Source organism: Stegodyphus dumicola, chromosome 8, assembly GCF_044657685.1.
Source record: "Stegodyphus dumicola isolate Sdum_Otavi_A_Nest chromosome 8, ASM4465768v1".
Taxonomy (NCBI): Eukaryota; Metazoa; Arthropoda; class Arachnida; order Araneae; family Eresidae; genus Stegodyphus; species Stegodyphus dumicola.
Window position 1 is genome coordinate 36,218,895 of NC_140775.1, and position 13,250 is coordinate 36,232,144.

General features: G+C 35.5%; 1 protein-coding gene across 1 annotated transcript in view; it reads left to right on the plus strand.

Annotated features, from left to right (window-relative positions):
- The window catches only part of LOC146995732 (uncharacterized), a 164,190-nt gene that overhangs the window by 90,269 nt on the left and 60,671 nt on the right, over positions 1 to 13,250 (plus strand). The window lies entirely within an intron of this gene.

Below are 13,250 nucleotides of genomic sequence, written 5' to 3' on the forward strand. Positions count from 1 at the left end.
TTTGCAAAACTTTAATGAATTTTTGATATACAAATATGATTAACAAACTCAAGGATTTCAAAGCGAGCGATGGCAATATTGTACAGAAAGAACATTTTTATCTCCAGCGCGCGAGTCTGTGTATCGGAAATTCTAAAGATAGGTTCATTTTAAAATTATTTTGGGATATTGCTCTTGAACTGAAGTTTGTGGTTTAAGTACGAAGAACATGATATTTAATTAATAAAGGTAACACACAAAACGTTAAAAAACGGCCCTTTGGGCGTAATTTAAAATCTGAAAACTTTCAGATTTTCTTTCTTTATTTATTTGGGGGAGGGGGTCTTAGACGATAGTAACTGGCAATTTTGAAGTTGTTCTTGACCAAATCGGATATAATCGAGATAAACTGTAATCATAAATTTCCTGTAAAAGAGTTTATAGCTACTATTTTATACCCAGATCTTAAATGCATAGGTGGTTTAGTTTTCGGAATTTGTCTACCTGCTTGGTTTTTAAAATTTTATATTCCTGATGAAATTTTTTCAGCACTGATATTTTTCGACTATTTTAATTTGCTTGATGTTATGCAAGTTGCATTTTTAATCGTTGAGATTAGGAGCGGTGCAAATGCACATTCCGGTTTAGTCTAAATCAAAAAAGGTCGAAATTTATTCTCGCACATTTTAATATGACGCAGAGTTTAGCTACATAAAGTTTGCAATAATTTGCTGTCATAGTTAATTCCTTTATCGGAAAATACTTAAATTTGCTTACTTTACAATGTGTCAATCTACATCATTTTGTTGCAAAGTGAACTTGTTTTTTAATACTGAAAATTGTTTGGCTTTTATTTCCGCCATTTGTTTGAACTTTGTAAGCACACTGAAGGAATTTATAGCTTCATTGTTCTCTATTTTCTTCGTTTTTTTTTTTTTTTTTTTTTTTTTAATATAGGTTAATAAATTGTCATACTAAAAAACGTTTTTGCACTTTCCATTGCTCAAAAACGTTATGAAAGGCACTTTTAAGTGCAAAATAAGAAACGTTATTAATCGGAAAGGTAAAAATCGTTAGTCCTTACTTCTACATGGAAAGAAGACTCTAAACGAATGCTCGAAATAGGTACGAATTGTCTGTAATGTTTTTAAAGTTAAATCGTTGGTAAGAAGAGAAATCCGCCATCACAGAAATCAGCTTCAAAGTTTTTAAACAGTACACCTGTAGCAACAATAAATAAAATAATAAACTTAAAACTTATGATTTTGGCTAATTGAAGTTCGAGTTTACGTTATTTTCATTTCCATAAAAAGCAAACATGAATAACACACCACAAAAATCTATAAACGGAGATATTAATTTACAGTGGGATATAAATTTTATGCAAAGATTTGAAGATCTAGATTTTTATTAACATTTACTACCTTTGTAAAAAAAAAAAAAAAAAACCACTCATTTACGATTTTTTCCACTAAGCATAATTACTTTTGTGTGAGAATACATTTATATGTGAACAGCTTTTTTTACGTAGTTGAAAACTAATAAGGAAACAACCTGATTGGCCGATGAACATCTACAATTCGTGATGAAGACAATTTCGTAGTGATTTCTCTCCAGGGCTTCAAAGTTTATCAGAATCGAATCGCTATCAAACGTCAAGCTATAATAAGAAATAAAGAAGTTTATAATTATTTACACACAAAACGTTCGCCGTTTTATTATGCGTCGAAGAAAAATTTAATGTATAAGAGAAAGAGACTAGGTTATCATTATTTACTCTCAAAGTTTGTGCCATTTAGAAAGTTTTCTCTGAAAACTTGGAAAGTTTTCATAATTTGCGTATTTTTAGTTTAAAGTAGAGTAGATAATTTAATAATTAATTAAATATGTTAGAATTACGTAAAAGAAATGCCGGTTTGAAAACTTAATATTTAGCTGTCAGTATATTTGAATTCCAAGGCGTAACCAACAAAAATGTTTCACAGGTACCAAACTATCGATTGCAGATTGAAAATAAATACGAATGTGAATTTTTTTCTTTTGCGATATTATTACTATTCTTTATGTATGTTTTGATAAATATTTAGTAAGCGAAATTTAAAATTAATTTTAAATATTTTTATTTCGTTAATAAAATTTTCTATTTTGTTAAAAAAAATTTCTGGTCTGCCAGCTATTTTCAGATTGTGTGTTCGCTCTGCATGCAGTTTTGAGTTTGAAATCATTGGTTTATGTCTTCCATTCCAAACTTTTTTTTGGTCAATCGAAAAAAAAGCAATATTTTTAAAACCAACATTTTTCCCCTTAACATCCGTTGTCGATTGCCGCAGGGGGGCTGGATTGAATGTATTACATTTATCACATTCATTAAGTACCTCGCGACTATTTTTTTTATTCAAAAAGTTATTTGAAAGAAAAAATATCTCTTTGTGCAACGGTATTTCTGAGCGTGCATTTCTAAGAATTTTTCTAGCAAAATGAGATTTTTTAGACGTAAATTTTTAGCCCAAAGGGGCAATTTGTCCAAAAGGGCTATTAATTTCGTTCTGGCACTATTAATTTCGTTTCACTTTTCAGATTGTTGCAACCAAATATTACAGTCCTGCATTATATTTGTAGAAATTAAATAATGAAGAATGTGCACAATTGTATGTATGTTTCTCGCATTGTGGGACAAACAAAAACAAAACAAAAAAAAAAAAAAATTAGCACCTATATACATCAAATTTTGAATAACGTAGTCCTTCACTCGAATATGGGGATCTGAAAGCCTAAATCTGGAATCTGGGATTCGTTTTACTATCTGTTTCATATTAAAACGTTAACGAATTTTTAACAAACTCAAAGGATTTCAAGGCGAGCAATGGCAACACTGTACGAGAAAAAAAATGTCTTCAGGGCGTGAGACTGTGTATCAGAAATTCTAAATATATGCTCTTTGAAATATTTTGCGATATTGCTGTTGAATTGAATTTTACGGTTTTAAGTGCGAAGAACATGATATTTAATAAATAACGGTACACATAAAACGTTAAAGAAACGCCACTTTAGGTGTAATATTAAATCCGAAAGCCTTCAGTTTTTTTTTTTTTTTTTTTTTTTTTTTTTTAGAGAATCAGCAGAAACTGAAATAAACTTTCTAAAAATAAACACTCCCTTTTTTATTTTTTTAAATTTTTTATTTTTTTTTTATTTTTTTTTAATGTTCTCTCTCAGTAGCCAAAGCATTTATCTTAATTTTTCTGCAACATATTGGAAACCTTATTTTTTATTTCTCTGATGTTACACGTTTATAAATGGAACAAATTATTATGATTTACGCCTTTACTGTAACTTCTCCTTTCAGTAGTCCTCACCAGAATGCAAATTACTTCTCTGCGTATTTAAGCCGAGTACTTGAATGTTTAATTGAATGGTAGCCTCATCTTGCTGTTATTTATTCTTGCCAGTTCTTCCTGAGATAATTTCCGGTTTTAGCTTTTTGCAAGTTGACGTTTGAAATAAGCGCCGTAATTATTTTGAACTAATTTATTTTAGTTTGTACTCTCAATTACATTATCTACATTTGAATTTAAGATTATCTGTTTTATTATTATTTATACAATTTAAATTCCGCGAGTAGCGGAGGTTCGTCTGTCGCAAAAGCTGTGCCGTTCTGGTCATAAGAATACCAAGATTTAAAGAAAATCGATCAAAAAAATTTAAAATTCCAAGTCTAAAAATGGTTAAAATGAAAAGAACATTAACATAAGCTTCTAGATCTGGAGTCCTCAACCTTTTTCACCTCATGTACCCCTTTCACCACTGTTAAACGACCCTCCTTGCATTCCTTTGCAAGATTTGAAAAATACATACACATCTATTTAAATTTAGATTAATTTTTATTGTGTTTTGTGAATTAAACAAGAAAAGTACACAAAATTTTTATGAATATCAAAACACTGGAGCATGAAAGGAGATTTAAAAAATATTGAAAAATTTCTTATTGCTTTAAATATGCTGCTTTATAATGGCAAACGAAAACCAAAACTTTTTGAGGCAAACGAAAACTGAAAATTAACAGTAATAATTTCTTATTTACTCTTACCGTTCACCTGAGGTAAGTATCTCACCCTTTTTCTAGCTCTAGGTTTAAGTATCTTAACGCAGCATAGGAAGAAATGGGAGGTATACCAAAATTTTATCAATAATTGTACGTTCATAGTCCCATCGCATTGTGCAGTTCCATCCCAGTTTTGATGGTGAAGACACGGGGGGACGGTACCGCCTTTCTTTCTCTACCACTAACCTCTCGACAGGACTTTCGGGTTGCCAGTATTTTAAGTACCCCCCATGCCGCTCAAAAATTATTATACTCTTAAAACATCGGTATTTTTTGCAACCCTGTATTTGTCTTTGGTTACGAGCATGAATCACCTGATACACCCAACTAATAATGCCTCATCAGAGGGTTTTTTTTTTTTTTTTTTTTTTTTTTTTTTAAATCCTGCTGTCGCTCTAACACAGAGATGATAAAATTTCAAAAAAAATTTTCGAATGTTATAACAGTCTATAAAAGCACAACATCCATGATGTTGTCACCTTATTGAATTGTGATGGCGATCTGTCACCAATGGGAAAAAATTTCTGACCATGCTAAGCGAGACATCGGGACAGTGACTACGTGAATAAAAATCCGAATTGCTATCATTGTTGTTTTGTATCCGATCATAAAATAAAATGATTAATGTTGACAAATGGGAAATCAGACTGCTTTATCAGACAGATTCGAAGCAAGATCGCTTGACGTTATTTTTAGTGTGTTAAAAATGTTTTTAATGTGCTTTTAGAAAGACGAGCATTGAGAGATATGATAGGTTCTTTTCAGGACTACACCAGTGCAATCTTTAAGGGATTTTGCATAATTTAATATTGTTACGTACATAGAGATTCCTAATGGATTGAATGCACACATAACAGTAGGGGGGAATACACAGCAAATGGGGACTGGTAATGGCATTGAAAATGCCTATTTTAAAGCAACAAACTGTAGTTGGTAACTGAATATGCTAACCACTTGAATCGGCTAACACCAGAGAGCGCCCACGGACAATTACGATAATTTCTAATAAATGACAATAAAAAAATTCCTTTAATTTTAATAACATGCAGATGTATAGGTTGTCAAATGACAATGCGTTTGATGCTTAATTTAACTTTAGTATGAGTGCATGGCTTAATAAAGTACACTGGTGTGCAAACCTTAAGCAACAGCTGTTCCTTTTGCCATAACTCCATGAAAATTTATCTGAGAGACATGAAATTCAGAAATGAGAGACAGCATTTTGTGTTTAAACGATGACGAAAGCATAGTTGCGCGGAAATGAATACAATGCATATAGTATGGAATCAGATAAAAACAGGCTTCATTGAACTCACAGTATCGTTACGCATGACTGTCTGTACAAGAGGAAGACCAACAAGCACATGTTACTTAGTATGGGATATGCCCTCCCCTTACTGCAATGGTTGCTTCGCACCGTCTCTCTATACTCAGCATCAGATTGTCCAACAGATCATGAGATAAGAGTTCCCATTCCTGAAACAGCACCTATTTCAGTTGTTGGTTGTTCCCCGGAGGATGTAATCGTGCCGCAAGGCGTCTCCCCGAAGCATCCCACGCATGTTCTATGGGATTTAAATCAGAGGAGTACGCTGGCCAAGCCATTCGAGTGATAGCTTCACTTTCCAGTAGTTTCCGAACAGCAGGAGTTCGGTGTGGCCATGCATTGTCATCCATAAAAACAAAGTCTGCTCCAATGACCCTCGGAACAGATGCACATGGGGAAGGATCACCTGCTGACAACAGCGATCTCCGGTTACAGAACCTCTGTCGAAAACATGGAGCTCTGTCTTCCAGTGCAGCATAATGCCTCTCCAGACGAGAACTCCAGGACCGCCGTAACGGTCTCTTTCCGTGATGTTAGTGGGATGAAATCGTGTCCCGACCTCTCTCCAAATCAACTGGCGTTGAGAATCACTTGTGGCACTAAAATGACTCTCATCAGTAAGGAGGACATGACTCCATTGATGAGATGTCTAGTTTTTGTGCTCCTTGCACCTCTCTAAACAGTGACGCTGATGGCTAACTTTCAAAGGAATGCAGCGTTCAGGACGGCGGGCGAATAGGCCACCTTTGTGAAGGTGTCCGGACACAGTAAACCGCGACACCTGTCGCCCCGTTGCTGTACACAGTTGCTGAGCTGTGGCGCTTGCTGACTGGTTTTGGGCTCTTTTCGCCTGCAGGACAATATATCGACCATCCACTGCAGTTGTTTTACTGGAACAGCCATCACCAACCTTTCTAACTGCTGTACCTATGGTTTGGAAGGCTTCCCAAGGGCGCGAAACGATACTTTTGTTGATTCCGTATACTCTTCAGCCACACAAGTCACACTACGCTCTCCTCCAGCTTTCCGATCATTCTTCCACGTGTGGAGTCATCCAGGTGATTTCTTCTAGCCATATTTCATGAAAGAACTTATTTGCACTTGCAGCGAATTGCGACCCCGTCTTTCTTTTTATTGTAGTCTTGAGTAAAGTGCGCCAACCGCACGAGTGTTGCGTTACGCTCACGTCGCCTGTGACGTTTTGTTCCTGACATTTGCGTACGCATGACCTTTCTACTGAATCGAGTGTTCATTGTACTGATTGCAAGAGCCTCTTTTCTGCAATTTCATGGCTATTTGATTAAAATTTACATTGTTGCTTAAGTTTTGCACACCAGTGTATTTTTACTTGAATTTTCTTCCTAATATTTTTTAAGTTCTATTTTATACCATGACTGTCGTAAGCAAAGATACTTCAAATCTAAAACCCTGGAAGCTCATAATACCTGCATTTCAAAATTTCTAACCTTACTTCTTGAACACGGTATTACATGACTGCATCCAAAATAAAGCTTAATCATGTATGAAATTTCGGAGAAACGTGTGGGCTTTTATATATTCAGTGGTACCTAAGCCCAATTTAAAATCCGTCCATCTGAGTATATGTATACCGTCTTAGTATACGTCCTGACAGGATGCAAAAATGTTTGTTTGGAGTTCGATGAACCACGAACTATGCTTATTTACCTCTTTCGAGACAATGCTACGACTGTCAAGAGCTCAGTACGCCTGCTGTGCTACTACTTAGTAAACAACCCCGCTTTAATCTGAATTTTCAAGTAATTTTGTGCCTTTCCGCGTAACTTTGTTTTTTTGTAAAATTATTAGCAATGAGTTTCAGGAAAGCTACCGAGAAAAGACATGCAACGATGAAAATTGTTAGGATCCACATGGAGGTTGAAAACGAGATTGTTGAAAATTACGAACAGGGCATGCGTATCCGAGACATAACTATTGCAAACCATATGTGGAGCACGATGGTGCCTACGACTGTGAAAACAAAGACGTTACTAAATCGATTAGCAAACAAAGATTAGAGATGTTAGAACATGTTGAAAAGTTGTTTTTATCTCAACAGCATAAAAACATTCGTGTATTATACTAGTATCATGTGCAACTGTTGGATTGTGCATTAGCACTGAAGGCGTAATGAGTAAGTTTCCTCAAGCACAGTTTTCATTAAAGAATCATAAGTCAAAAAGTTAACTACGAAATATTTATTTAATAAAATAGGATAATTTTGCTTAACTTAAGCATAACAAAAAAGTAATAATCTTCTCAGACATTAAAACACTGAAGTATTGAAAATTAGATAACTTACATAGAATCATCATCAGTCCTAAATATCAGGCTTACCTATTTTAGGCAATAAGAAAAAAGAAACAGGAACATACTTTAACACCGTACCTGAAAAGAGAAAGTACTACTGGATTAGACCTTTGGCCAGGTACAAGTAGCTAGGGTGAAAATCAAATATAATGTATTGCTCACGAACTTTACTTTCTCTCGCCAATATATATCTTGGCGCACGTTCGTTTCGTATGCCTTTCGAGTTTCATTATGCAAAATACCTAAATTTATGCTAACGGCAACACAGTATATATTTCACCCAATGCATCTGTATTTTAGTATTAAACATTGTTACAATACTAACAGTAGGATTTTTTTTTTTTTTATCAGAACAGATTAATTATTTTCCCTTTAGCTCCTATTAGAAAAGTGCGTTTGGTATACGTCCAAGGATTTGGAACAGATTAATGACGGATACCGAGGTACTACTGTATTTCTGTTTTAAATTTTATTCAGATAATTATATGCTTTTTGAACATTTTGATGTGTTTCTATTTATACTATTTTTTTTACTGAAAGCTTATTTTTCTTACTTCCCTCAAATTTATATTTACTTAAACTGCTACTTTTTTAATTAATTTTCGCAGCTCTACTTTAAATAAATAGATCTATTGGAGCCGCACCGGGCGTCAAGGCTTAGGAGCACCAGAATTTCGGAGTCGCAAAGTTTGTACCGGGCGGCAAAAAGCTTCTATAACATATTTAAGTACAGCATATATTCAAACATTTTTACGCATATATATTTAATTTCTAATCTATAAATACTACGCCTGAGTTTTCTGATTAACCGGCTATTCTTTAACCGACCTAAAATCCGATTCTGCAGAAAATGGTTAAGCGGGAGTCCTCTATAGTACGAATCTTAACTGCAGACTCGCCATACTCTTTAAAACGGTTTAGCACTGTTTTAATAAAGTACCACTCAAGGCAATGTAAAATTGCTGCTTCCTCAACAGTTGTACGTATTTGCTTAAGAATACGTTTCAGATTTAAAAAAAAATAATAATAATAAACCAAATAAGATCTCTGCTAAGCAAGGCACATTCCGTTCACTTTCTCTTGCTAATCTATTCGACAAATGGCACAGGTGTCGTTCTTTACAAGTGTCACGACGCATTGCCTACCTGATATTCCTTAGTAAACAGTCCCCATCTCTGAGAGCTTTCAACAACCCAGACAGCGCTTAAGCTAAGACGGAGAGGGGGAGGAAGGACTTTTAAATCGTCTGCCGGTCGGTAAGAAGGGCATGTAAGTACTACGTTAAAAAAGAAAGAAAATAGGTATTCTATTGAGGTGTTGACTTTCTCAAGATCTTCCCTTCCATTTCATAGCTGTCCTACCTTCATCCCCCCCACGAAGTTATCTTTTTCTCCTCCCCCCTTGAGCTGTGAGAGAGAGAGAAAGAGAGAATGAAGCTACTAAATCAAAAAATGTGCCAATCATAATGAAGCTGATTTTTGTTCCAACCTTCGCTTCCGCCATTACCATTTTTTACGACCTGGATATTACCACATTGTATCGGCTAGAATTTGTGCAGCGGCTGTTGGCAACATCGTGTAAGGACACGCCTCCGAAATTGCTTCATCCTTGTTGTTGGTCGGAGAGGGGGGAGGGTATAGCGCGCGAACATTTTCTTTTGTCTCTCAAGCTCGAAAAGCATAAGACACTCGTCGTTTTTTTTGTTTTGTTTTGTTTTATTTTTTTGTTTGTTTGTTCTTTTTTTTTTTTTTTTCCCCTCCCGCTTTATCCGTAGTCGGGGAGGTAGTTCCGTAATAACAGAGTATTGAATGGAATTTTTTATTACTATTATTCACTCTACTATCTCTTTATTGAGGTCGCTTTTTGATTGACGCTGAACATTTTCAAGGACATATTCGTAGGTAAAAACGACATTTCCAAGCGGATCTTATTTAATGCGTTATAAATTTGATTTTAACAGAATAACAGATTGAACTATTGGAGGAGAGGCAATTTGTTACAAAAAAGCATTCTTTTTAAATCACTGTTGCGTGTTAACAGCTTCTTATTCGTTCTCTCGAATAAGCAGACAGAATAGGAAACGAAACTTGATCCTATATTAGCTCCAAGATGATGACAATTAGTACAAATGAGGAAAAGAACGAATACAGCTTAGATTTCGTCATTGAAATTGGCAAATTAAACTTTCAAATCTTCTCGTTGATACAAGGCTGAAAACGCATCTGTTCAAAATTTGATTTCGGACTCACTATTGAGCTCAGAATTGAATTGGCTTATGGTTTTCGCGGGCATACACTTCGTGTGCAAAATTAAGAGGATTTGAACATTATGTCGGATTTATGAAAAACTAATAGACAGATTTTTATGAAATTTGGTATGAATATTCATTTATAACAGAGAAGGAGATGTTCTATTCAAAAATAAATTCCGTATATTGACGATTATCAGTCAGGGTAATAGCGCAGACATGTCCAAAATCTACGTTGTGATATCGAACTGAAAATAAGTCTAATATGGGGTATGGCCCACTTCTCACAGCCATACAGGTTGCGCAGCCTGACGGCGTACTGTATAGGAAGCAGTCGAAGAGTCTTTGTAGCAGTCGATACCAATCCTGCAGTAAGGCAGTTTTCAATACCGGAAGGGTTCTCCGAGGGACATGGCGATATGAAATTGCTCTCCCAAGAGCGTACCAGGCTTAAGAGATCTCGATGGCCAATCCATGCGACGAATATTCTTACTTTCCAAGTAATCGTCGATTAACTGAGTTCTGTGTGGACGAGTGTTGTCGTCCCTCAACAGGAACCCAGGACCAATTGCGTCCCTGAAAAGTCGAACATAAGGCTCTATGATCTCCTCTGTATAACTTCCTAGCAGACCGGGAGCTTTTATTAAACACATGAAAAGGGTGTATGGCATAATGCCTGCCCAAACCGTTACACCTCCACCACTGTAATGATCTATTCCCCCTGATGAGTGAGGACTGGTACCGTGTTCCAGGCTCCCTCCAGATACAGGCATGCCGAGAATAAGTGTCCAGGATGAATCTCGACTCATCTGTAAAAAGGCTCATCTGCTCCACTAAAACCCGATCCGGGATGCATGCTCTCTGCATCATGCTAAACGCGCTGTCTTATGTGACGCAGTGCTAAACGCAGTGCGCGAGACACTAACAGCGGGTTTTCTGGTGTACAGTCTTATCTTATGAAGCCTTTAACAACTGTAGACAATGAAAATCGGTTCCCAGTGGTGCCTATAACTCATAGGAGAGCTGGAAGTTGTAGCAGTCCTGTGTCGCCACGTTTCAAAGTACCAAATAACAATCCTTATTCGTCATTTGTGTCTTGATCGACCTTATCCACGTCTTCTCGATACGGATTCAGTGTCTTAAATAAACTCTCAGTGTGGCCTCGTGTGGCTCCAGGGAGTTGTTGCCTCTGAATAGTGAAGGACGCGGGACATATGCCTGTTTACCTCTGTTAAACACCAGGCGTCCCCGTCCTCCGTCATCTGTCCTGAAACTGTTTCTACAAATTGCAGACGACACTGGGCGTTACATTGAGCTCTGTAGCAACCTGCGCTTGCGATTGGCCTGTCTCCAATCTATCGATAATTCTCCATCTCATTCCGTCATCCATATATTCGTGGCTACTAATTTTACCTGATACTTTAGAAAGTATTTCACCCGCCTTCTTAGCATACCTTCGTGGTGTAGTGGTCAGCATGCTCGGCTCGTATTTGAGAGGTCTAATTTGAGTCCCGACGAGGACATTGCTGATTTCTTCGATCTTATAAAATTTACCCAGCTTTTGCGAGAAACATGGCGAATGTCATGAAGGAGCGCGAGCGCATATGTGCGTTTACGTATTCGACTCTGAATATTCTTTGGCGGCATAATTAGTATGTTTGGTTCAATACTTTTCGTAAAAACAGACATAATTTGCAAATTCACTTGCAAACGAATTGAAAAATATTTGTGAAACGTTATTATAATCCTTTAAAAGGCTTATGTAATACAATCCTTTAAAAAAGCAGCTTTCTTTAACATCTCAAAACTCTCCACATTTGGCACATTTTGTCAAGTGAAAAAGGGTTAGGTAAGTTTATTAACGTTTTATTTTCAAGTAATTGGTATGTTTTAACAGCCGATATCTCAGGGTACTCGAGTTATTTACAAAATTCTAACAGTTCAATTACCTTCGCACATTTCAAGACACTAAATTTAATAAGAACTTAAAAGCGAATGCTTTATTTACTCTCGTATATTTCCTCTTAGCTTTAGCACAACGTTCTGAAACTTTTTTAAATATTCACATAATTTACGGCTTTCTTAAGGCTTTCAAAAGCTAGCTTCCCTAATTTGAAAAATGGATTTGTCGATGTAGTTATTGATTTTATCTTACTAACTGATTCTTTAGCTGTGTGACTGATAAAGCAATAAGAGTGAAAAGCTTCAAAAAACGATAATTATCTAACGTTTATGAGGGTTCTGAAAATAATTTCACATGAGAAGACAGAGAAAAGGGAGACAAGAAGTTGACAAAGAGTTGCAAGCTGTAGCAAAGATACAGACAGCAGTTCCAGCAACAGTAAATGATTTGAGGCCTAAAGAATAGCAGTGGACAGCAACAACAGGGGTTAAGATTCAAGATACAAAAATTAGAATTAATGCTAATATTACGATATATTCTTATCGGAATAATGTAGTTCATTATTTTTTTAAATAAATAATACTGTGATAGCTACTAGTAGTATACTAGTAGTATATTCTTGACATTTTTTTTTTTTTCATTTGTTAGGTTTGTACTGTAATCACGCCCTCCAGGAATTAACTTATTTATATAATTTTTCCTTCTAGAATTTTGTACGGTAAAATAAAAAGAATGTGGGGATACTTTACTAAGAACGCAGAAACTGATAATAAACTAAATGCAAAACAATCATTCATAAAATTATTGTAACACAGAGTACGAATGTTGATTAATAATAAAAACAAAAAAGCAAAAAATAAATAAATAAATAAATAAATAAATAAATAAAAAGCAAATACTCGATAGTATACTTTCTCTAAGCTATCTAAGCCACAACGTAACCAAAATATACATGCGCACAATCCGAAACGAGTTTACCAAATAAAGTAGACTGTTATGAACTTTATGGCAAACTGTATTTTCTGATTTTATTTCGTCCTTTATTCTCAAAAGTTTTAAAGAATTAGTAAATGAAGGGAGAGAGTTGAATGAAATGGTTTTTAATTATGAAAACCACGACCTCATCTTACATCTTAATTAAATCAACACGCTTATTGAATCAGCTACTAATAAGTGTACTTGAATACCTCTCAGCTGCATGCTTTTCTAAGCGGCACACCTGTTAAAAGAAACTAAATGTTTTCCAGAGTGAAAAATGGGCAGGGGTGATACACCAAATAAAACTGAGCGTAAGGGGGGGGGCGGGAACAAAGCTGATTTTTTTTTTTACGCTGAATTTTTCCAAAATGGCAATCAGAGCGGA